General features: G+C 36.4%; 1 protein-coding gene across 1 annotated transcript in view; it reads right to left on the reverse strand.

Moving 5' to 3' along the window:
• LOC106070637 (brain-specific homeobox protein homolog) overlaps nt 1-8,880 on the reverse strand; it is a 40,500-nt gene extending 31,620 nt beyond the window's left edge. The window contains exon 1 of the mRNA XM_056031420.1: nt 8,746-8,880. The gene's annotated coding sequence lies outside the window, so the exon portion shown is untranslated. The remainder of the gene's footprint in view (nt 1-8,745) is intronic.
• Nucleotides 8,881-9,279: the final 399 nt, after the last annotated feature.

A 9,279-nucleotide genomic window follows, 5' to 3' on the forward strand; every position in this document is an offset into this window, starting at 1 on the left:
TTTATTTCCTATTAATGGAGCTAAGTCATACACACATGATTTGTACCTTAATTAATCCTTTGAATTTCAGAGCTAGCCAGGAAAACCAGTGACTTGGCAGAATTTAAGTCATTGGTTAATATAGCCAGGAAAACCAGTGACTTGGCAGAATTTAAGTCATTGGTTAATATGCATGACTGAATGCATGACACTTAGGACGTAATCATCTTCTTTTTTGAAGTAACGTCTGTATTACATAAGATAAGATAATTTCAACCTTGATAAATCGAATAAATTTTTTAATTTGTTATTGTTAACATTGTATTTAATTTTTTAAATATCTAAATGTGACTTTGGCCTAATTCAAAAAGAAATGAATGCAGCACTGAGTTGATTATTTGAAATTTGGCTTCACTCCTATCTTCATTGCCTGTGTGTCAATTATGCAACAAAGTAATGACGCTATGAAATCATTTAAACTTGGGAATCATTTGAGACGATTATAATATATTGGCAATGTGTGTAGTCGCTGAATGAACTCTTTATGTTGTCTGTTGTATTTATGTGTATATTTCTGTTGTGTTGTCTTTATATGAAAAAAAGAGTCCTTGTAATCACAACTAATTTCCGTAAGGATCAATAAAGCAGTCTTAGTCTTAGTCTTGATTCCGAAGATCAATGATGTATGCAGTTGTTCACATGACTAACAGACCCAGTTGCGACCTACATATTTCTCCGCTTCTTGTGCTGACAAAGCCGTTGTCCGCAGAGGGTCTATTTAAGTTTTCTTTACTATTCTCAGCTACGTTTTGAGGATGTCATAATACGGTAAAACTTTAATGGAGAATCAATTTATATGATGAGGGTATAAGAAAAACGGATGTAACATTACAAGACCTGTTTGGATTAACTCTTTCTCTCCTAACTGACGATACCAACGTTGATTCCATCAGAATGTGGTAAATAATTACGGAGAGAAAGAGTTAATGAAGAGCTTTAAAGAACAATAAAAAACGGATATCTGCTCTTTTAGATTCATTGAGATAATACATGGTAGTAAAAGGTCCTCTTTCAGACCTTGTGGTCTATAGGGCAGATGATGTAAAGGTCATCTGTTTCCGTGGCCCACGGTTAACGAGGGTGTCATGTGGCCGGCACAACGACCAACCGCCTTTACTTTTCGCCAACTAATGTCAGGTACCCATTAGAGCTGGGTGGACTTAGGGGCGCCCAAAGATCCCAAAATTAAAAATCCCAGTCTTCATCAGGATTCGAACCCAGGACCCCAAGTTCGGAAGCCAAGCGCTTTACCGCTCAGCCACCGTGCATCGATAATACACGGTACTTATCAGAATATCATCATAAACTTTCTAATTGTTATTCCATCTTCATATCTAGTAGGAAAAAAAAAAGGTTTCAGCAAGGTTGCCAATCTTGTAATGATAATTTAAAAAAAACAAACACTAACCGAGAAGTTTTAATGTTAAACCTAACAAAATTTCTTTTAAATTTATGTAATAAATATTACATTTTCTAAAAGTTAATTTTAAACTTATTTATTCTTAATAAAACATACGACTTTGAAATAAATAAGAGAAGGTGAAGCCCCTCCGGTTCTGAATAATGCATAGATCTAATTAGCTAAAAATAAAATAATAATAAAATTATTAGTAATTATTTGACTAATTGGTTAATGTTTTGTATAGATTCATGTCTTGTCAATGTATAATTGTGGAAAGTTTCAATTTGATCTGAGAAAGGGCGTCGGAGAAATTACTTTCACATAACTTTTACTAGACAAACAGCGAGTTAATATAAGCTTTGTAATAATTAGTCTGTAATAGTACCTACTTTTCTTTATTTGTCTATGTTGGAGATGTGTATTTTTTGTTACTGCGGATCGCATTTAAAACCGTATTTCTAGAGAATTACCGAGAACATACATCTATGAATACATATATTTTATCTACTAGAATAAAAATTTACCGGAATGAAAATGGCCCATAGATATTGAAAATAGGTTATGCCCTTTTGGAATTATATTTTTAAATGATTACGAACCAGGCAATATTTATCTACTCTACTGAATAGCGGCGTCGTGCTAATATACATTTACATGACTGCATGTACACTTTTGATTTGGTTTCTCAGAAAATATTTGCATATTATGCAAAATTTAAAAAACCAGGGAAAGTTGACACATTTTTTATCTATTAACTCCTAAATGTAAAATTCCTCGGTGTGATGAAAATTGTCAATTATAATAGAAAATAAAAATTCACGAATTTTCTTTGGGATGACCCCTATGGTTAGAAGACGGGCAAATGGCCGTGAATGTATATTATGCCACCTTGAAAATGCTGATAACGAGAAACATATATATATTGGAATGACCATTATTCTTTCAAGTTAGAAGTACTGTAATGGACCTATTGGAAGCAAACTGTGGCAATTATGTAAATGTTAACTTATCTATTATTTTAAACAAGCTGCCAAAACTAAAAATAAAATGATACATAACTTTAACTTGATTATTGTTTCCGAATACAGGAATCTTGTTTGGGCTAGCTGGCTCAAATGTCTACATAATAATAAGGTGTTTGATCCTAATCACTTGGAATTAACATTTAGAAAAATAATGGACTTTAGGGTAGAGAATTATCTAGTTTGATTTTCATATACCTGTACAATGCTCATGTAGTTTTTCAGAAATAGGGTGTTGGGGGTCAGGGATATCTGATATTGTGTTGATTGTTCTGGAGTAGAGTATACTTGTATCATTTTTCTGTCTTTAGGGGGTTCATTGGTTAGGTAGTATGTCTTTGATATTAGACAATATTTCTATTACTATTATTGTATTTTTGGTTTGATCGCTTTTCAATTGTTTGTGATTTAATACTTGTGAATTATGATAACTTACAAATAAAAACATATAAAAAAAAAAAAAATAAAAAAAAATAAATAAAATAAAAGCCCACAAAAGAGGCAAGATGGCCCATAAAAGAGGCACATAAAGCCCAAAAAAGAGGCAAAGAAAAGAGGCCTAAGGCCCAAGGATTCCTATGATGATAAAGCTAAAACTGAATAGCGCAAATTCTGAGGTTTCCTTTAAAAAAAAATATATATATATAAATTCACGCATACAGGAAACTTGTTTGGGCTAACTGGCTCAAAGCTCCACATAATAATAATAAGGTGTTGATACTAATCACTTAGAATTGACATTTAGGAAAATAATGGATTTTAGGGTAGAGAATGATCTAGTTTGATTTTCATATACTTGTACAATACTCAGGTAGTATTCTAGAAATGGGGTGTTGGGGGTCAGGGATATCTGATATTGTGTTGATTGTTCTGGGGTAGAGGATACTTGTATCATTTTTCTGTCTCCAGTGGTTTCAATGATTAGGTAGTATGTCTTTGATATTAAATAATATTTCTATTACTATTATTATATTTTTAAGGTTAATCACTTTTCAATTGTTTATGATTTAATACTTGTGAATTATTAGAACTTACAAATAAAAACCTATAAAAAAAAAAGAAAAAAAAAAAAAAGAAATTCACGAATTAACCTTTGATTTAATACTTGTGAATTATGAAAACTTACAAATAAAAATCTCTATTAAAAAAAAAAAAGCCCACAAAAGAGGCAAAAGGGCCCATAAAAGATGCATATAAAGCCCCCCCCTAAAAAAAAAAAGAGGCCTAAGGCCCAAGGATTCCTATGATGATAAAGCTAAAATTGAATAGCGCGAATTCTGAGGTTTCCTAAAACCTACAGGAAAAATAAAAGGTACATTTCATGATAAAAAAAAAAAAAAACACTGGCGAAGGTCAGTGACGTACTAAAGCCCCCCCCCCCCCCCTCCCGAACACCCCCCCCCTAACAAACGATTTATCTTGTATATATATGTAAGTTAAAATATGAATCCTCTGTTTGGGACCTCTCGCCACTGTCACGACACATTATTTCGTTACAACTTCTTAAATGTAAAAGTGTCACGACACACAGTTGTGTCACGACACACAGTTCACAGTTACAACCTCGCTACTGTAATCAAGTAACTTTACGTTTGTACGCTACAGTACTTGTCATAAACAACGTCTGTTGGGACCTCTCGCCACTGTCACGACACATTATTTCGTTACAACTTCTTAAATGTAAAAGTGTCACGACACACAGTTGTGTCACGACACACAGTTCACAGTTACAACCTCGCTACTGTAATCAAGTAACTTTACGTTTGTACGCTACAGTACTTGTCATAAACACCACCACACCTCCCCCACCACCCGCCCCCGGCCACATTTTTCCCAACTAGTTCAGAAAAGTGATAGGATCCTATCGTATTGAGACAGCTAAAAAGTGAAGATAGCGCTAAACAAGAACAATTGGTAAACATTTTATTAATCGCACAGATGTATTGTTGTTGGTCTAGATCTATTACAGATTTAAATACATGCCTAATCCAAACTAATTTTGTACAAGTGCTTCTTCTTCCCTAGTGCTATTAGAGCATGGAATGGGTTGTCTGAAGCTAGCCAGGAAAACCAGTGACTTGGCTGAATTTAAGTCATTGGTTAATATGCATGACTGAATGCAAGACGCGTAGGACGTAATCAACTTCTTTTATGAAGTAACGTCTGTATTATATAAGATAAGATAAGATAATTTTTTTTTCTAGGTTTGAGTTTCAAGGTTGTTTAAAAAAAGAACTCGATTTAAGCTGACATCAAGTTCCATATTCCATAAAGTTGTGGGAGAGAGAGCTAGACAAACGTCAAAGATATCAAAAAGCGAAAGTGGAGCTGGATAGGACACAGCCTGCGAAAACCGGCTACCAATGTCGCAAGGCAGGCACTTGATAGGAATCCGCAAAGAAAGAGGAAAGTGGGCAGACCCAAGCAAACCTGGAAGAGGTCAGTCATTAGTGAGGCTGAGGGTACTGGAATGAAGAAAGTTGCTCAGAACCGAATTCGGTGGAGAAGCTGAAATCAAGTTCCATATTCCATAAAGTTGTGGGGGAGAGCTAGACAAACGTCAAAGATATCAAAAAGCGAAAGTGGAGCTGGATAGGACACAGCCTGCGAAAACCGGCTACCAATGTCGCAAGGCAGGCACTTGATAGGAATCCGCAAAGAGAGAGGAAAGTGGGCAGACCCAAGCAAACCTGGAAGAGGTCAGTCATTAGTGAGGCTGAGGGTACTGGAATGAAGAAAGTTGCTCAGAACCGAATTCGGTGGAGAAGCTGAAATCAAGTTCCATATTCCATAAAGTTGTGGGAGAGAGCTAGACAAACGTCAAAGATATCAAAAAGCGAAAGTGGAGCTGGATAGGACACACCCGGCGAAAACCAGCTACCAATGTTGCAAGGCAGGCACTTGACTGGAACCCACAAGGAAAAAGGAAAGTGGGCAGACCCAAGAAAACCTGGAAGAGGTCAGTCATCAGTGAAGCTGAGGTTACTGTGACATGGATGAAGAAAGCTGCTCAGAACCGAGTTCGGTGGAGAGGCGCGGTTGCGGCCCAAAGCTCCTCTGGGAGTGCAAAGTATTAACTAAGTAACAGCTACATCGGTTTCGTTTTACAAACTGTTTGGAGTTAAAAACAAACGGCCTAGCATTAACACGGAGTTCTGATAGATATACATTTTTTTTCTTCCTTTTTAAAAAATTATTTTCTAGGTTTTTGTTGTCTAAGTTTCGGACTTCAGAAATGAACATTTTCACGCCCTTGTCCTAACCTTGCTCTAACCTTGCTTTAACATTGCTTTAACCTTGCTTTAACCTTGCTTTAACCTTGCCCTAACCTTGCCCTAACCTCCTTGTCTTATTATCTTTTCTGTTTCAACCTGAAATACATCTTATTATCTTTTCTATTTCAACCTGAAAATTCCCTGAATAAAAAAAGTTATCTCTTCCATCGCCCATTTCTGTGCATAAAAACATTGCGGATTGTAATCGCGTAAGTTCTTTGTTTTTTCTATTTTAGTGTTCACTAAAATGAAAACGAGGTTCTTGTATGTTTTTGTCCCAGCATAAGGTCTAAAAAAAAAGAGTCAAGACAGATCTTAAAGTAGCATTAAAAAACTAATCACATGACTAAAATGAAATAAAATCGATTCTTATAGGGGTTGGGGGGGGCCTTGGTACACCACTGTCTTTCGCCATGTTTTTTTTTTTTTTCATGAAATGTATTTTTTTTTAAAGTAGGTTACTTTCAGAACTTCTCTATACTCTCACACTAACCAATTATGTGGTTAGGAGTTAATAAATATAAAATATGTCAACTTTCTCTAGCTTTTTAAATTTTGCATAATATGCAAATATTTTCTGAAAAACCAAATCAAAATGTGCACATGTAGTCATGTAGATGTATATAAACACGACGCTGGGATTCAGTAGAGTAGATAAATCATGACCTGGTTTCGTATCGGCAGTGCTGGATTTACTTTTAGGCAACAAAAGCTATACCTTAGGGCCGCCTTAGGCCTTAGGGCCCCCACTCAAAACATTATTTTGAAGAAAAAGCAAAAGAATAAATTGCCTAATATTGATTACAAGGAGCTTAGACAGTGCAGGTTTAGACTTGATATGGCCCTAAGCTATTAACTCTTTCTCTCCGTAATTATTTTCCTTGTTCCGATAGAAATATTCCTTTTGCTTATTGTATTACACTATCCTGTTATGAATAAACTTAAATAACTTTTTGTCTGTTTATCAGAAAATGTTATATTTCGTATCGAATTATAAGGGAATGCATGCTCTTTTTTTTACACAACACAAATTAAAGTTTATAAATCCAAAAATCAATTTAGTTTAATGGGGTTGTGACGAACACACTTGCCGGGGATTATATTATCAAACTTGATAATTCAATGAAATGAAGAAAGAAACATCTCTCTTCTTCAACTTTCACATCAAATTAACTTCTCAATTCAATAACAACTTGACTGGATACTTCATAAATAAAACTTAAAGATACATGAAACTTCACTTAGTATAACTTCAACTTATAATATTACTTCAACTAATACAACTTTAATTAAATGAACCCGCTAATATCACAAAACTTGAATAAACCTTTACTAAGAGAGGACTAAGCGAGGACCATCGCTCTACAAGAACTTCTACTATGTGAGGACCCCGTCTAACTGACTTTCCCCTAATTTATACTTTCTTTGATCGTACGTTCCAGAATCATGGAACCTTCTCCGTTAATTATTTTAGTAACTTTGACCTTCTAGAAGCTGACGTGTGCTATTTTTTTCCCTTAACCTCCTTCTCTGATTTGGATGCCTACAATTAACTTGTTTACGCTGGACACTTGCACTGGTTTGAACTCGCTTCTAGAAACTGGTCGAAATAGGTCACAGACTCGACTCGTGACAGGGGTCTAATCAACGTTAGAATTGAGAGAAAGAGTTAAGTATATGAGATCCCTTGTAAGGCAATTTTTCCGTTTTCTATGTCTCCAAAATGATTGAAAATGGTTCTGTAACCCTTTTCTGGCTGCCTGGTCGTGCGGTTTGCGCGCTGGACTGTCGTTCAGATTTATCGATGGTCCCGGGTTCAAACCCTGCCCGCTCCCATCCCCCGTCGTCCTGCGGGAGGTCTGGACTAGGAAGTAATTATCTTCAACTCTGAAGGAACATCCGAAACATGTAAAACATTTTACAAACAAACGTTTTACCCTTTTCCGTAACTCTTTTCTGTAACCCTTTTCTGTAACTCTTTTCTGTAACCCTTTTCTGTAACCCTTTTCTGGGGCCTCCCAAGTAAGCGGGAGCCCTAAGTTCCAACCTTTATTGCCCATAGGTAAATATTCAGCCCCGAGCTTAAAGCCTTGTCAAGTCCAAAATCCGGCCCTGTGTATCGGGTTGTAAATTTGTTACTGTCGCAAACCATGTCTGCATAGTATGGCTTTAACTCTTTCTCTCCTAACTGACGATACCAGCGTTGATTCCACCAGAGTGTGGTAAATAATTACGGAGAGAAAGAGTTAATACACTGAATGATAACACAACAACACACATTTCGTCAACACATTCTTACGGACGAGTTACAAGCACATGTAAACATAAGAACGATAACCGATACAGAATATAATTTTCATAACATTTACCTAATCAACGAGGATTGTTTCTTGTAACTGTGGGCGGCATCATTCCAAGAAAATCAAATGGAATGTCAAATCATTCTCACGACACAACTCAAGGGTCAAGTGAGAGAGCATGAATAAATCGTACCTGATCACAGCAGCGTTGTGCTAAATGACCTTTAATGATCTTTGCAACGATTTCAAAATGATCTTGATAGCATTTTTTTTAAATAATGTATTATTAAGCTAGTTCCCCTTTCAGACCTTGTGATCTATAGGGCAGTTGATGTAAAGGTTTTCTGTTTCTGGGGCCTACGTTTAACGAGGCTGTCATGTGGCCAGCACAATGATCAACCGTCAAAGATCCCGAAATTTAAAAAAAAACAACAGTTTTTAGCAGGATTCGAACCCGGGACTCCTGGTTCGGAAGCCAAGCGCTTTGCCACTCAGCCACCGCTTAAAAAGATTAACTGCCTCTTTTCGTCACCAGCCTATCCATCAAAGCGAAAACTTGCGATTCTAAAAAAAATGTCAATTAACAAACTTAAAAGCAAGTAATATTACGTCCTATGTTAAACTTCCGCCTCTTGATCAGAGCTAGTAAACAGATCAAAAAGTTGGACCTGTATAAAATAAACAAAATAAAATGTGTTTCATTTCACCTCAATGTTGAGAATTCTCTTTCAGAACGACGATCTAGATATCTATCATTATTTCACTTAAGACACCATCCAAACGGCAGTTTCAGTATAGAAAGAATTAAAAAAAAACACACACCTCGAAGATTCCAGAGCTGTCCAAATTCCACCGAACCAACTGACTATTTAATGAGACAAGATCCCGCCTAGAAATGCTGTCCCTCAGAATCAACGGGTCTGGTCTAGTGAGATGACAGTGCCAGAACCGACCAATCAGAGGCCAGAGCTGGTCTCCCAGGGAGGATTATCGATTGGGATTGAGATGCAGTGGAAGCTTCATTGATCTCCGGGCTCGCGCCTCTGCTTCAACAGACTCACAAGTTGTAGTGGACATTAGCAGGGCATTTTGACTCGCTGGTAGACTGTTAAAGTAACGATGCCAAACAGGATTGGTAAGGCAGAGGTATCCTTCTCTATATTGCAATTTACCAACTAGTCTAATCTACAAAGTGATACGATGTTACATGGAAATGAGAAAATATTTGGTTTTGGCTATTT

Source organism: Biomphalaria glabrata, chromosome 6 (genome assembly GCF_947242115.1).
Source record: "Biomphalaria glabrata chromosome 6, xgBioGlab47.1, whole genome shotgun sequence".
NCBI classification, from domain to species: domain Eukaryota; kingdom Metazoa; phylum Mollusca; class Gastropoda; family Planorbidae; genus Biomphalaria; species Biomphalaria glabrata.